At 40.4% G+C, this 16,045-nt stretch overlaps 1 protein-coding gene across 3 annotated transcripts in view; it reads left to right on the plus strand.

Moving 5' to 3' along the window:
• The window catches only part of NCOA2 (nuclear receptor coactivator 2), a 315,737-nt gene that overhangs the window by 1,490 nt on the left and 298,202 nt on the right, over window positions 1–16,045 (plus strand). The window lies entirely within an intron of this gene.

Below are 16,045 nucleotides of genomic sequence, written 5' to 3' on the forward strand. Positions count from 1 at the left end.
GGCCCTCAGGGCCCCAGGGGGGGAAGCGGGAGAGGTCTTCTGGCTGGCTCGCGGCAGTCACGCCCCGGGGACACTTCACCCTCGGCCCCAAGGGGGCTGCCAGGAGAGGGGGCCAGGGTGGTCTCTGCGAGCTGGAGCTCCCTGCCCCTGGCCCCTCCAGGGAGTCCCGGAGGCGTCTCTTCCGAGATCGGGGGTGGGTCCGTCCCTGGTTAGATGGTCCCTCCCCCGCCCCTCCCCCCAGTGGTTTCCGGGGCCTGCGGGACCCGGGGGCGGGAATCGGGGACCCAAGCCCCTTGCACCGGCTCGGAGGGGCCTGGCCCTAACGTCTGTGGGTCTGTCACTGGTAGGGAAACTTTCCCAAACCGAGGACGGAGCTTGAACACCCTCCTCTACCACCTCGTCTTCTAATCCCACTCCCACTCCCCCTCCTCCAACGCCTTCCCCTCCCACCGACCCGAATCTCACTGCGTGTGACTGATGGGGCAGGGAGCCAATCGAAGGTGTGGGTAAGCCAATCATGAGGACTGGAGGAAGGAAGGGGGCGGGGCTTGTCCCGGACCAGTTGGAGCAGAGTTGCACGCGGGCGGGGGAGTCATGGAGACGCCAAGAGCTATCCACTCTTGTCCATCCCTAGTCACCGACTCGGTGGTCTATAGGGTAATGTCCCTTACAGGGGCTCCTACCTAACGAGACACTAAGAGGTACACGAGGTACTGTATTTCTCTGGTACCACAAGAGACGTTGTCTTAAGGCAAGACGAAGTCTAAAGCCACTCACGATGTGGCAGTAACTCTTCCGAGGCCCGTTTCTAAAATGGCATATATTGTAGTGATCATGTCCTGGACCTGAGCGCCTGGTTTACGTGCTGAGGGTCATAGAAATTATCTGTTTACCTGAGTTTCACTCAGCTACTCCAGCATGGGGGCAATAAATTTGAAAGGGCACTTTGAAAATGAGTAACCTTAAGTCAGTTGATTATTGGGCGTGTAAAATATCATTGTTTGTAATGGCTTCACTGGTTCCTTGTTTAATTAGACCGCCAATTCCCAAAGTGCACTTGAAAGTTCGGCATTTGGGGGGGACATTAAAAAAAAAGTTGTGGTTTTATGGTAGGCATTTTTTTTTTCTCTTTCTTGAGTAAACAAAATGAAATTAGGAACCAAGGCATTACTGTTTGAAACATAAAGCGTTGATATTTAAGAAGCAAAGCTAATCAAAGAAAATTTATCTACAGAAAAGAAGTTGGAGTAAAATGTGGTTTGCCAGATTACTCCAACACAAAAGATTATTTAAAATAATTATTTTAGTTTTTTCTTAAGCACTGCTGAATTGTACCGTGTGTGAGTACTTTCTGGTTTATGCAAGGTCAGGAGACATCTTTGGTGGTTTTAAGCTGTTGGTTGTGTTCAGTCTGGTGACTTGATCAACTCTTGACTTTTAAAAATAGGGAGGGTAGGTATTTCTCTATAATGATCACAGGTTGCTCTGCAGGAATAACCGTCTTTTAAAAAGACAGCAGCTGGTACACTGCTTTTTGTGTGTGTGTATGTGTGTTTGCTCCTGTTCTTTGTTGGTGAGGTTAGTGCACACTGACAGCAGCAAGCCTGCTGTTCCCAACTGGAATTTGCAGAATCTTTAGGAGTTCTAAGAATGAATAATAATAAATTGAGAATGAGTCCATTCGTTTTGTGATAAGTGTCCCATGAATTTAACTCATCTTGAGACTGGTTTTTATTTTTTTGAAGTAATTTATCTGCATATTTATCTTATCAATATCGGTTTCTCTACCTTTTATTAATATTGGGTTATTAAGAAAGAATTGGGGGGGGGGAACTGTAGTTTTAGGAGACAGTACCACACCCTGCAAATGTGTTCTGTTGTAATAAACCATTTTTGAATTTATGTAGTCTGTTTCTAATCTAGTATAATTTTGAGTATTCATTTAGACAAAAAATTAATTGCATTTTGCTGTAGCCCTTGAGGTATTAGCTTAGTGATAGAATAGTAAAAATCGCAGATAAAATGAACAGCTGCCAGAAGTAGGGAGTATTATAAATTAAGCATTTAAAATTTGACAACATTCAACACCTCCCCTCCCCATCATTAGTTAATTTAGTTACTGATGGCCACTCTGACGTATGCTCTTCTTGTTCTTTTGTATGCTTGAAAGCAACACATGATTTTACTTCATTCTCTGTAACAGTCTTTGAAATGTTCACCTATTCTTGGTGGCAGAGAGTAGCAAGTCCCTTAATGCCTGGGTAGGGGGAGAAAACCTCTCAAGCATATGGAGACATCTAGAAAAAGATGTGCATCGTCAGCTGTGATTCCATTGTGTGCTTTCAGACTGGATCTGAGCCTTTTCCTCCTGGGAATTTTCAGTCTGACCAGAGGAGTTCTTTGACTTTTAGATGTCAAGATACCGAAGCAGAGGGTAGAAGAGAGCTCACCAATTATGAATTTAATATTTTTTTGATAGTTTGGCTCCGATTTTAACCCTTCATTGGTTTATTATAATTTACATGACTTTTGCTCAGTGTCAGAGAAGCATTTTATTGGAAATGTAAGGATTGGAGGAGGACTTTTGCTGTGGTGTGGGAGTGCAGAAAAGGGGTAATTAATGCTCTTTGGTTGGCTTTATCTGTAGTTACACCATATTAAAGCTTTCCAAGCCTCAGAATCAAGGAGCCGTGAGCAATGCTTGTATTACACACCCTATATTTAAGGATTCAGTACCTTAGCTGTTTCAAATCACATCAAATTGAAATGTGACCCATAGTTGACAGCTTGGATTTCTCCAAAAAAAAATAATTGCGTGATATTGAGTTTAAAAAGTATTTTAATAAGTAGTCCTTAGGAGGCTGTGTAGCAAAAAAAGGGGAGGGACTCTCTTTAGACAATTTTTCTAGGAGGTTAGTTTTATGAAATGCACATTGTTTCCTTATTTGATATTTTCACCATTATGTCATGGTTGAAATTATATTTAAAAACATAATTAATGCTTAGCTATTTTTGTGGCAAAGCTACTATTTAAAAAATTACTAGCTTTTCAATATTTTGTGTTTATAGTTTTGTTTGGTAATTATGTTATTACATGATCTATCAATTGTAAATTAAGAAAATAGGAGGGATAAATAAGCCACTGCTTTAAGGTAGTGGTATTTTATTACAGTAAATCATAAAACAGCAGCAAATAAGGATCTTTTCCCCTAATGACTATTAGTTGCATAGCAATAATGAAAGCTTTTAAAGAGAAAACTGGATGAAACCCTGTTTTTTTTATATTTTCTTAGCTCAAGCTAATTTTACCTCTATGCCTTGTTTTCTAAACAGAAAAGATGTTCTTAATGTTTGTATTTATTTTCTTTTTGTTTTAAAGGCTTGTAGAAAAAGAGTTTATGAATTACATAGTGTAGAAAGAATATTATATCTTATTCCTCATTAAAGTCTATTAAAAGTAATGTCTGGAAAAGCTATAAAATACAATTTTAGTGTCACAGACCCTCTACTTAGGCAGCATAAAGAAAACATACTTGAAACATAAAGAAAAATACTCTTGGCTTTTAGGTAAAGATTTTATGTGTCTTCCCTATAAAATGTTTATCAGTAATCACATTCCTGGCTTCCAGTGGCTGTGATGCATAATGAAATTGTGGAAATATTGATTCTAGGACAATTTTTAGTTGGTTCTGTAGTTGGAAATTTCTGGAGAAGAATTAAATAAGCCGGAAGCCTATGGCAATATTTTACTTAGCTGCTTTTGAGGCTCTTGGACATGGAACCTTGATTTAAGTCAGAGAGGAGAGTTACTTATAGGTAGAAATTACTAGCAATAGTTCAAGATTCAGAAAGAAAAAAATAATTTTTACTTTGGGTATCAGTTGACGGGTACATGGAGAATTGAAGTTAACAGGTTAATTCTGGAAGAATTTATCACTTATAGTCAACTAACCATGAACTCTTAAGAGTTCCTGATGGCCAACTTAGATAACTTTGGGCTTTTAAAATCTTGTCTTTAAATTCTTGCCTCATTTAACCATTATTTTTATTCATTTGTTCAGTTATTTATTTCATGACTATTTCATGTCACAGCATTGGCAGTTTACATTCATATGTCAACTGATAGTCAGTTGGTGCCAATTCAACACCAGTTGGACTCCCCAATTAGAGGTGTGGTGAAGAAGGTAACTTCATTTGGTGCTAACAACTCAATTATGAAGCAGCAAGGCCTACTCTGTCTGCTACAGTCTGCTCTGGGAGCCAGAGGGGCACTGACTTACATAAAGAGAAATCCTGGCCCCTAGTCCCTGATTGGACCATTCTTATACAAATAAGGGCTCCAAATCCTCAAAGTTTGATTGGTCTAACAACTACTGTCCTGATTGGTGAGAATGGAGCTGCTCTGATTGATTGATGAAGTTATTGGTGGGCTATATCTGTGCAGCTCTGATAGGACAGGTAAAGCATCAGTCCTATTGGGTGAAATACAATTCCAGGAAATCTTTTATAGGGTTGGCTGGGAGGGGCAGGAACACAGTGTAGGCAGGCAGTTCAGTGCAGGTTTCTCCCTGATGGATATCTCGGATGAGAGGCCCCTGTTTAGAAATAACTGCTAGGCTCTGTTTTTTTATTTTTGTGATAAAGAGAGGGACAGATAGGGACAGAGAGACAGGAAGGGAGAGAGATGAGAAGCATCAGTTCTTTGTTGTGGCACCTTAGTTGTTCCTTGATTGCTTTCTCATATGTGCCTTGACCAAGAGGCAAAGCAAGTGACCCCTTGCTCAAGCCCGCAACCCTGGGTTCAAGCTGGTGAGCCTTGCTCAAACCAGATGAGCCCATGCTCAAGCCCGTGACCTCGGGGTTTCGAACCTGGGTCCTCCACGTCCCAGTTTGATGCTGTATCCACTGCACCACCACCTGGCCAGGCTAGGCTCTGTTTTTTTAATTTGAGCCACCAGAAATCCTCCTTACTAGCTTTCTCCTTTCTCAAGGTCCACAGAGAGTACAAACCATTCATTTCAAGTCTGGTGATGAAAATAGGAACATAGAGTCTGCGATGTGTGTGTGTGTATTTTGGTGAGGGAAAATGTGGAAAGAGACTTGTTCATTTTAATTTCCAATTTGATACTAATGATTTGGGTTTGTGTGAGTGTGAGTGTGTGTGTGTGTGTGGTGTGTGTGTAAATTATATAATGTCAGAAAACTGCTTTGATTTTTTTATGTCCTCTGAGCCTGACCAGGGGGTGGCGCAGTGTATAGAGCATCGGACTGGGATACGGAGGAACCAGGTTCAAAACCCCAAGGTCACTGGCTTGAGCGCAGGCTCATCCAGCTTGAGTGTGGGGTCACTGGCTTGAGTGTGGGATCATAGATGTGACCCCATGGTCCCTGGCTTGAGCCCAGAGGTCACTGGCTTGAAGACCCTTGGCTTGAGCAAGGGGTCACTTGCTCTGCTGTAGCCCCCTGGTCAAAGCACATATGAGAAAGCAGTTGATGAACAACTAAAGTGCTACAACAAAGAAGAACTGATCTTTCTCATCGCTCTCCCTTCCTGTTTGTCCCTATCTGTTCCTCTCTCTGACCCTGTCTATGAAAAAAAAAAATGTTTGTGTCCTCTGAAATCATCTGTGTGGTCAGGATGATAATCTTTAGTTGGTTGAAGGTGATAGCGAATATATCAGAGCCCTCCCTTTTCTGTGGATTATCTGTGCATTTTGACTGCTTTAAGACTAACATATTCTGGGCCTTATCACCCTAGGCTTATAAAGGATGGAAAACTCCCTTGTGCAGTTTCACAAGTGTTCTGTTATGGTTTTCAGTTTTTCCAGATGTAATTCAATTCTTTCTCTTGACTGAAATGCCTGTATTGGGAGAGTAACAACAGGAACAACACAAATGATAATAGTAGCTATTACTGATTGCCAACAACTGGTTACAGTAGTTTCTTCTTATCCATGGATTCACTTTCCTCAGTTTCAGTTACCTGAAGTCAACCGCAGTCAACCACATTCCAAAAAATATTATATGGAAAATTCCAGAAAGAAACAATTTATAAGTTTTGAATTGTGTGCTTCTCTGAGTAGCGTGATGAAATCTTGTGACATCCCACCCCATCTCAATCTGTCACACCTGGTACATACTCATTCCTTTGTTCAGTGTCTCCATGCTGGTCAATCACTTAGCAGCCATTTAGGTTATTGGATTGACTCTTGGTATTGCAGGGTTTGTGTTCAGGTAACCCTTATTTTACTTAATGTTCCCAAATAGCAAGGCTAATGATGCTGGCAATTCTGGTATGCCAAAGAGAAGCCATTAAGTGCTTCCTTTAAGTGAAAAGGTAAAAGTTTTCTACTAAGAAAAAAAGAAAGAAAGACAGAGAGACAGAAAGAAAGAAAGAAACAAAGAAAGAAAAAGAAAAAAGAAAGAGATGAAGTTTCTAAGATCTATGGGAAGAATGAATCTTCTACCCGTGAAATGGACTAATTTATACATTAAACTTTATTTTTTAAAAGATTTTACTTAAATCTTTAGAGAAAGAAGAAAGAGAGAAGGGAGGGGAGGAGTGGGAAGCATCAATTTATATTTGCTTCTCATATGTGCCTTGACTGGATAACCCCAGGTTTTCGAAACAGTGACCTCGGCATTCCAGGTTGATGCTTTATTCACTGCGCTACCACAGGTCAGGCTAAATTAAACTTGATCATAGGTTTCTAATGGCCAATTTAAATCTCACTTTGGGATTTTTAGAGCTTGTCTTTGATTATATAAGAACAATAGATATAGGGTTTAGTACTATCCGTGGTTTCAGGCATTCACTGAATGGTATTGAGATGTATTCCCTGTGGATAAGGGGGGACTATTGTATAGGCTTTTTGAGGTATATTCCACTTTCATTTTTGCCACAACCCTATAAAATAAGAGTTCACCCCATTTTCCAGACAAGGATGAAGCTTAAAGGGTATTAAGTCGTTGTGCCTATGAGCAAAACTTTTGGTGGGAAATTGACCAGTGAGTAGGGAAAGAAATCATAAATACCAGAGAGAATGGTGAATTTGAGAATGTCTTCCTTTTAAAAATCTGATAAGCAAATGTTTGCAGGTCATTATGAGGCTTTCAGTCTGGTGGTCTGATACATAAAAATGATGCATAATAGATTTACGTAGTTCCAGCCCTGCACAGTTTATCCGCAGGTATCTCCCAAACCCTTGCCTGGAGACAGGATTATACTTGGACAGATGTTACTTTTCTTTTATTTATGTTTGTTTGTTTGTTTCTTGTAAATACTTATTCTTTAAAAGTGTGTGTGTGTGTGTGTGTGTGTATAAATTTTATTTTTTTTGTATTTTTTCGAAGTTAGAAGCAGGGAGGCAGACAGACTCCTTCATGCGCCCGACTGGGATCCACCCGGCATGCCCACCAGGGGGCGATGCTCTTGCCTATCTGGGGTGTTGCTCTGTTGAGGCCAGAGCCATTCTAGCACCTGAGGCGGAAGCCATGGAGCCATCCTCAGTGCGTAGGCCAACTTTGCTCCAATGGAGCCTTCGCTGCGGGAGGGGAAGAGAGAGAGAAAGAGGAAGGGTGGTGAAGTAGATGGGTGCTTCTCCTGTGTGCCCTGGCCAGGATTCGAACCCAGGATTCCTGGGTTCACTTGGCCATACGCTGGGCCAATGCTTTACCACTGCGCTAACCAGCCAGGGCCAAAAAATTTTTTTTAAATTGATTTTTAGAGAGAGAGGAAGGGAGAGAGCTGCAGAGAGAAACATCAATTTGTTGTTCCACTTATTGATGCTTTCATTGGTTGATTCTTGTATATGCTCTGACTGGGGATCAACCCACAACCTTGGCCTATCTGGACAAAGCTCTAACCAACTGAGCTACCTGGCCAGGGCTAGGTGTTACTTTCTTAAGACCTACAAAAAGTCTAGCTTTTTAAATCATCAGATCATTGTTTACAGTTCTTAAAATATAGGATACTTTTTTGTCTTTTAATTTTTACAAAGTAAGAACTGTAATGGATGAAGTAAAAATAAATAACATTTAAAGAGTGCTTACTAAAAATCTGATGCAGGGTTAAGGTGCCCTGGTTTTATAGTCTTGTGTGTTTCTTAGTGTAACACAGTGATATGATAACATCATTCCACTTCTACAGTTCAGGAAGTGGAGGCATAGAGCTGTCAGATAATTTTCCAAAGGTCACATAGCCAAATTACTGGAGAGGAATTTGAACCCAGGCAAACACATTGCCCTGTAGCCCTTCCCCCTTAATTTGTGTTCTTGTTAGCTGGTAGGCTACACTTCCCTTAAGCATAGTGTGGATGTGTCTTTTTTCAGTGCTTTGTTGAGATAACACAGCAATCTCCATTAGGAAAGGGAAAATGGGTAGGATTTTGAAAAAGTCTATTCAGGTTGTCTATTGTTTCTCACAATAAAAAGCTCAGAAAATAAGCTTGAGAAAACTGGGGGGATAGATAGAAAATAGATTAGAAAGCTCTCTAGGGAATATAGCTTTGTTTATATATTTACTATGAAGTATTTTTATTTAGTTTTTGAATTTTTTTTTTTTTAAATTTAGAGAGAGGAAGGAAAAGAGACAGAGAGAAAGAGCGATCAATTTATTGTTCTACTCCTTCATGCATTCACTGGTTGATTCTTGTATGTGCCCTGACCTGGGATCAAACCCACAACCTTGGCCAATCAGGATGACACTAACCAACTGAGCTAGGGCAGGGGATATGTTTAATTTTAGTATGTTATTAGGTGGTGATTGTGTGGTGCATGTTTAGCAGATTTTTTGCAATCCATGTAGCATGGATGACGCAGTGTTGAGATAGTTGTAGTCCCAAAAGAAGGCTGCTAATACTGTATATTGTCATCTGACTTCTGTTCTGCTATTTGTGGAATTCTGCTGTCTGCTCAATTGTTTGCAGGGAGTGAGGAGAGTTTTCAGGGAACTCGTTCACCTTGGCACGTGTTGGGATCAGCATGCACTGCTTTTATAGTGTTCCAGCTGCTGACACTGGAGACCTGTTGTCACAGATGCAAATATAATGCATGGTATTTTCTATTACTTATTTAGTGAGTCCACATGAAATGCGATCCCACATGTCCAAGGCTTAACTTGCAGTGTGCATGAGTACTGGAAGTTCCTGCTATTGCTGATTGATCTCTGCCCACTGAAGTACCTGTGAGCATTGTCTTTTCTGGAGGTGACTGACTGCTTCCTGCGTACACAGTCAACTTATGAATCAAATGTGAAATGACTTCCCTTGTCTTGGGTGTTACAGTGGTGTTCATAAGAATATTTAATATTAACTTACCTTAAGATTTCTAATTATATTGTTAATATGTTTATAATGAAAAGCTTTCAGTTATTGTCAATGTGTAAATTAAAATATTGACTTGTGTATCTTAGAGGAAGCTATCTTTTCTTGAGTCATTTTTAGGCATCCTAGAGTCAAACTCATTGGGAATTTTAGATAGTTATATGGATAACAAGTTTTAAAAAATAGTTCTAATGTGCTTGTGTGTATATAGGATGGGGCAACAGTAAGTTTATAGTTTGTATGGAAAATAATACAATAATTAATAAATACTAATAAAAGACTAAACTGTTTCATGTACTCACAACTGTAAATCTACTTTTGCACCACCAGATGTTTTAAAAATACAATTATTCATAAATATGTTTATTAGGTAATCGCCTCTGGTATTGTTGGAATACAGGCAGCAAAGTCTTTCACATATATTTTTAGATTCCTGAAGAAGAAATACGGAAATTCCTTGCCTAAAATCTGGATGAGCGTCCAGAGTGTATGGATTTCTACATATTTAACATAGTAGCTTTCTTGAAATCTCAGAAGTTGCTTGTGAGAGTTATGGTGAAGGCGGGGGCGGGGGTCTGTGTGGTGATTCTGCTGGGTGGCACCCGGGCTGTGTGTTCCTTTCAGCCTCCCGTGGATGCTGTTGAAGTGAGGATGAAACGATCAAAAACGGCACTTCATACTGCTTCAATTTGGGTGTAAATATTTGGAGACTTTTCTGCTCTACCTCCTTTAACCATCCTCCTTGACTTTCTAATATTTTTCTTGAAGTTGAAGATGAAAGATGGGTGGCAGTGAAGGCGACACAATCAAGATTGTGCGATGTCTGTTACATCACTAAGTGTTTCATGTGTGATCACAATCTACGGTTCCCCCTTTACCAAGTAGATTTGCTCTGCTAACAGCACTTAGTGAAGAAGCTTGCCATTTGTTAAGAAAGCCATTAACTTGAAAACAGATCACTTAACACAGACAGTGTAGTAATTGGCTGACTGGTTGGAAGTTAGCCGGCTGCTGGACAACACTGGGCTGCTGAGCCTCTGTTGTCTAACAGGATTGAATTTTACATTTGGAGCTTTTATGTATTTTATTTCTCCCCTGTTTAAAGCTACTGTTAAAGATTCTATAGTGTTAGATGTTTTGAACATGTTCATTAGATTCAAGTCTTCAAACTGTTGTAAGTTGGAAATTGTAAGATGACTTCAGACTGGTGAAAATTGTAACCAGATTCCTAAAGCTTTAAGAGTTCCTGTCTCTTTGGAATTTCTGGTGGTGTATTATTGTATTTTCAATTTCCACAATTCTGTTTTGAGAATTATTTTATGTGTAGTGTTCTTGTTGCTGTTTTAAATAATATTATCTTTATTTCTTTTTTTTTTTCTGAAGCTGGAAACGGGGAGGCAGTCAGACAGACTCCCACATGCGCCCGACCGGGATCCACCCGGCACGCCCACCAGGGGGCGATGCTCTGCCCATCCAGGGCGTAGCTCTGTGGTGACCAGAGCCACTCTAGCGCCTGGGGCAGTGGCCAAGGGGCCATCCCCAGCGCCCGGGCCATCTTTGCTCCAATGGAGCCTTGGCTGCGGGAGGGGAAGAGAGAGACAGAGAGGAAGGAGAGGGGGAGGGGTGGAGGAGCAGATGGGCGCTTCTCCTGTGTGCCTTGGCCGGGAATCGAACCCAGGACTTCCGCACGCCAGGCTGACGCTCTACCACTGAGCCAACCGGCCAGGGCCAATTATTATTTTTATTTCTTAAGGTGTTTCTGTAAAAGTGTGATATAAAAATATTTCATGAAAAAATGTCATTTTATTGTATTCTAGCACCACTAGTCTTTTCTAAATAAACAAATAATAAGTATAAATAATGGAGGCTAGAAGTCACATCAAGATCTTTTACTTTTGCTGTTCTGCCTTGCATTTTAAGCAAGGGGTGTGTAAAATTTAGAATTATACTGAAAGAAATGAAAGGCTTTAAGCTATTCGCTATTAAAACAACAAAATGACATGATATTCATTGTGAACTGAACATATTGACAATGTCAAATCAACAAAATGCCTGGACATTGAAGGATATTGGACAACAAAACCAGAGCATATCCTTCTGGTTAAAGGACACATAGTAACAACGGCATTCTCATAATCATTGATGATCTCATTTTCATAGTAAGTATTCTCACTTTGAGGAAAGGCATTCAGGAGAAAAGAGAGGCAGGCAACGAAGGGAACCCCAGACTTTGGCTGTAGGCAAGCAGAGGCTGGGCAGGAAGGCACTGGGCCTGAACACATGTGGCCTGGCCCTGCATGCATGCCTGGGGGCAAGTGAGACCCCTGGAAGTGTCATGACTCTCAGCTGCTCCCTGCCTTTTCTGACTGTCATTGTCACTGGAGACAGCCACAGATCTTGCCCCTCTGGTGGGGAAGGATGGGGAGAGGTGGCTGGAGAGAGAGCCTGCGGTAGCTGGCACACGAGGTGAGTCCCAGTGAAGGTCCCAGTTGCTGACCTGCCTACCAGTTGTCTGCATCTGTGGAGTCTTCTTATCTGCATCCTTTGTGTGTGTGTGTGTGTGACAGAGCCAGAGAGAGAGCCAGAGAGAGGGAAAGATAGGGACAGACAGAGATGAGAAGCATCAATTCTTGGTTATGGCACCTTATTTGTTCATTGACTGCTTTCGCATATGTGCTCCAACTGGGGGGTGTGGGGAGCTATAGCAGAGTAAATGACCCCTTGCTCAATCCAGCGATCTTGGGCTCAAGCCAGCAACTTTTGGACAAAAGCCAGTGATGATGGGGTCATGTCTGTGATTCACACTCAAGCCAACAACCCTGTGCTCAAGCTGGTGAGCCTGTGCTCAAGCCGGGTGAACCCATGCTAAAGCCAGTGACCTCGAGGTTTTGAACCTGGGTCCTCTGCATCCCAGTCCAACACCTATAAGGGGTAAAGAGGGGAGTGGCATTGTAAAGAAACTGGAGGTGGCCCACAGAGGTGTTGCTGTGATGAATGCAGGCTGCAGAGGCTAGGACCGTGCTGATGGAAAATACCAGTGCATGGGAATAGCCTTCACTGAAGTCTAGACATTAATGAAGGTGCATGTAGAATAAATCCAGAGTAACAGGGACATACCCTTGTGATTTGGAAGATTTTTAAGGATGTACTACTAGTTTATCAATTTATCAAACTGAGTAGTCAGTTTGTTATTTTAAGTGGAATAGGCTACTTATACAAGCATTTTTCTTTTTTTGAAGATTTAGATAAATATGTGGAAAATTAGTTCATAATATGTTAGTAATGCAAATTATAATTTTTTTCCATTACAGTACAAATTATAATTTTTGGTATATGTTTTTGGAATTTAATGTCAAGGAGGAAAGCCATGAACTAAAATGCTTTGCTTAATCTGGCATTTAAATTGATTTGTCTATTGCAGGGGTAGTCAACCTTTTTATACCTACCGCCCACTTTTGTATCTCTGTTAGTAGTAAAATTTTCTAACCGCCCACCGGTTCCACAGTAATGGTGATTTATAAAGAAGGGAAGTAACTTTATTTTGTAAAATTTATAAAGCAGAGTTATAGCAAGTTAAAGCATAGAATAATAATTACTTACCAAGTACTTTATGTCGGATTTTCGCTGTTTGGCAGAATAAATCTTTATAAGACAACTTACTATAGTTAAATCTTATCTTTTTATTTATACTTTGGTTGCTCCGCTACAGCCCACCATGAAAGCTGGAACGCCCACTAGTGGGTGGTAGGGGCCAGGTTGACTACCACTGGTCTACTGTGTTCTGTAAATATGCCTGAAAGTATCATACACATTGGCTTATCGTCTAAAACAGGCACAGTAGAAAGTAGTACCTGTTTTCTTATTGGCTTGCTAAAGCTGGGATCAAAATTTAGGATGGAGCCTGACCTGTGGTGGCGCAGTGGATAAAGCGTCGACCTGGAAATGCTGGGTCGCCGGTTCGAAACCCTGGGCTTGCCTGGTCAAGGCACATATGGGAGTTGATGCTTCCAGCTCCTCCCCCCTTCTCTCTCCCTGTCTCTCTCCTCTCTCTCCCTTTCTGTCTCTCTCTCTCCCTCTCTCTTCTCTAAAAATGAACAAATAAAATTTAAAAAAAAATTTAGGATGGAATATACAAAGTTATATCTTTTTTCATTCATTCTTTCCCTCCTCTCACATAGTATACCTGAACAGCTAAAGGCTTTCATTTTTAAACTACATTTTAGACTAATTTAACAAATTTACCTTCTGTAATGTGAGTCATTAATAGACTGATCTTCCCAAAATTACCCTTTAATAATAGTAATATTTACCACTCACTACACAATGACATTCCCTATACTTACTAATTAGGTCTGTCCCTATTTCTACTCTTTCCCAAGACTTTGTACCTGTTTGTTATTTCTTTGTGTGTGTGTATGTGTGTGAGTGTTTTTCTGAAGTGAGAAATGGGGAGGCAGAGAGACAGACTCCCGCATGTGCCCCACTGGGATCTATCCGGCGAGCCCACTAGGAGGCGATACTCTGCCCATCTGGGGTGTTACTCTGTTGCAACCCAAGCCATTCTATGAGGCGGAGGCCATGGAGCCATCCTCAGTGCCTGGGCCAGCTTTGCTTTAGTGGAGCCTTAGCTGTGGGAGGGGAAGAGAGAGATAGAGAGAAAAGAGAAGGCGAAGGGGGGAGAAGCAGATGGGCTCCTCTCTACTGTGTGCCCTGACAGGGAATCAAACCTGGGACTTCCACATGCCAGGCCAGTGCTCTACCACTGAGCCAACTGGCCAGGGCCTGTTTGTTATTTCTGACCTCCTGTGAACATGTGTTGATTCACATGTTCTTTGATTTGCCTAGAGAAAATTAATGAGTTATCCAACAATTTAGGAAGCAATCTTGTGAACTAAAACTCAATTTATTTGGGAGTTTATATTATTGATCTCAGTTAATATCTATGAATATAACCGATCAAAAAGAGAGATGGAGTCTAACAATATTCAAGGTAATTTGTAGGTTGCTTACATTGATGATAGATTTTACAAAAAATTGATAGAAAAATAAGAAAGTCCTTCAAATCAGAAACAGTCAAGACTTAAATCTTGGCTTTGTTGCATTAGTAGAACCAAACATTTTCATACCCAGACTTATTAAATTTTCCCTTGCAGAATATTTTGACACTGTGTTGAGAAAAGGGATTAATAATCTCAGTTTATTACTGTAAAAGAAAAAGGGACGAAAAATGTAAAGAAAACCTTGGGGAAATTCAGGAGTTCAGGAAAGGTAATAAAACCAAGCCAAATACAAAGAAAGTATAGCTGGGCTGGCACTTAAATACTTCCTTTGAAGAAGAGAGAACAAAACTGTCACTTGAAGGGCTGATGTCTGAATAGATAAAATAATGAAATTTTACAGCTATTTAAAGAGCAAAGCCTTTATAGCCCACACATTAATATATAATTGAGACAACACTTCTAAAAATATTCTCAACCTTCTCCCTAAATTTCTACTCCAACAATAATTCCTTATTTTGTGGGATCACTTTATTTTCAGAATAAGTCAGAAGGCTATTTATTTGTTATCTATTCATGTTCTGTCACCAACCAAATATATATTAAGTGGTAGAACGGTCTACAGTCAGGTGGAAAAGCAGGGTGGTGCTTTGTGATACGCAGTGCCATACCTTTTTCTCTTAGCTCCCATGATGCTTCAGTAATGTGGTTAAAGGGCAACATTTCAGTGCTGTAAATACGTGCTTTTGTCTCGGTGTTTCTGTGAGTGTGTGTGTATATGTGTATTGGATGAACTATTTGAAAGTAAGTTACAAATGCCTCTTTATCCATAAAGTACATTGCTTTAAAACTAAGCCGTTTTCTCACATAATGACACACAGTACCACTCTTAAACCTAACACAACTAATACCATCAAATAGCAACTCTTCTATTTTAATTTTCTCACTTGTCCCCAAAATGTCTCTTATATTTTTGGTTTTCTAACCAGAATCTAATCAAGTTCAGTCATTGCATTTGCTTCCGTAGTGTCTTTTAATATGAAACAGTTCCCCTGAGTTTTTTTTGGTTTTGGTGTTTTCAGACATTGACTTTTAAAAAATGTCTTGTTTTTAATTTAAAAAAATTTTAATTGTGGTCAAATTCATATAAAACTTAGTCTTAACTGGTTTTGTTTTTAAGTATGTAGTTCAATAGTGTCAGCTGCATTCACATTATTATGCAAGCAATCTGTTCAATGTTCAGACTGCAGTTTGTTCTGAAGTGTTAGAAAATTAAATTGTTAAATATACTAATGGGTTTGATCAGGGCTGTAGAAAAGCATACCCTCTGAGTATTTATTGCTTCAGATAGTGTCATCTTAGGACATTTTCGTGGCATGCTCCTTCTAAAGTCTCTTTAGGACTGGACCGAGGGAGACGTGCTACAAATACAGCATAAGGAGATAAACCTTATGCTGTGAAGGACGTGAACACAGAGGTAAAACCTGCCTATGAAAACCTTTGCTGCCAAAGAATGTAGTTTGTTCCTCCTATAAAATAGTAGATTTCTGTTTTAGGCACAGGAGGAGGGCTGAGATTGAGACGTTAATTTTGTAGCTTGCATGGCTAAATAGAAAGCTCTTATTCAAGCTTTTCTTTTGAATAACATAGAGAAAAAATTTCCTGGGTCTTTTCAGAGTGTGGCAACTGAGTTTCTTGAATAATTCATTCCACCCTAACTTTGAA

The sequence above is a fragment of the Saccopteryx leptura genome, chromosome 3 (assembly GCF_036850995.1).
Source record: "Saccopteryx leptura isolate mSacLep1 chromosome 3, mSacLep1_pri_phased_curated, whole genome shotgun sequence".
NCBI lineage: Eukaryota > Metazoa > Chordata > Mammalia > Chiroptera > Emballonuridae > Saccopteryx > Saccopteryx leptura.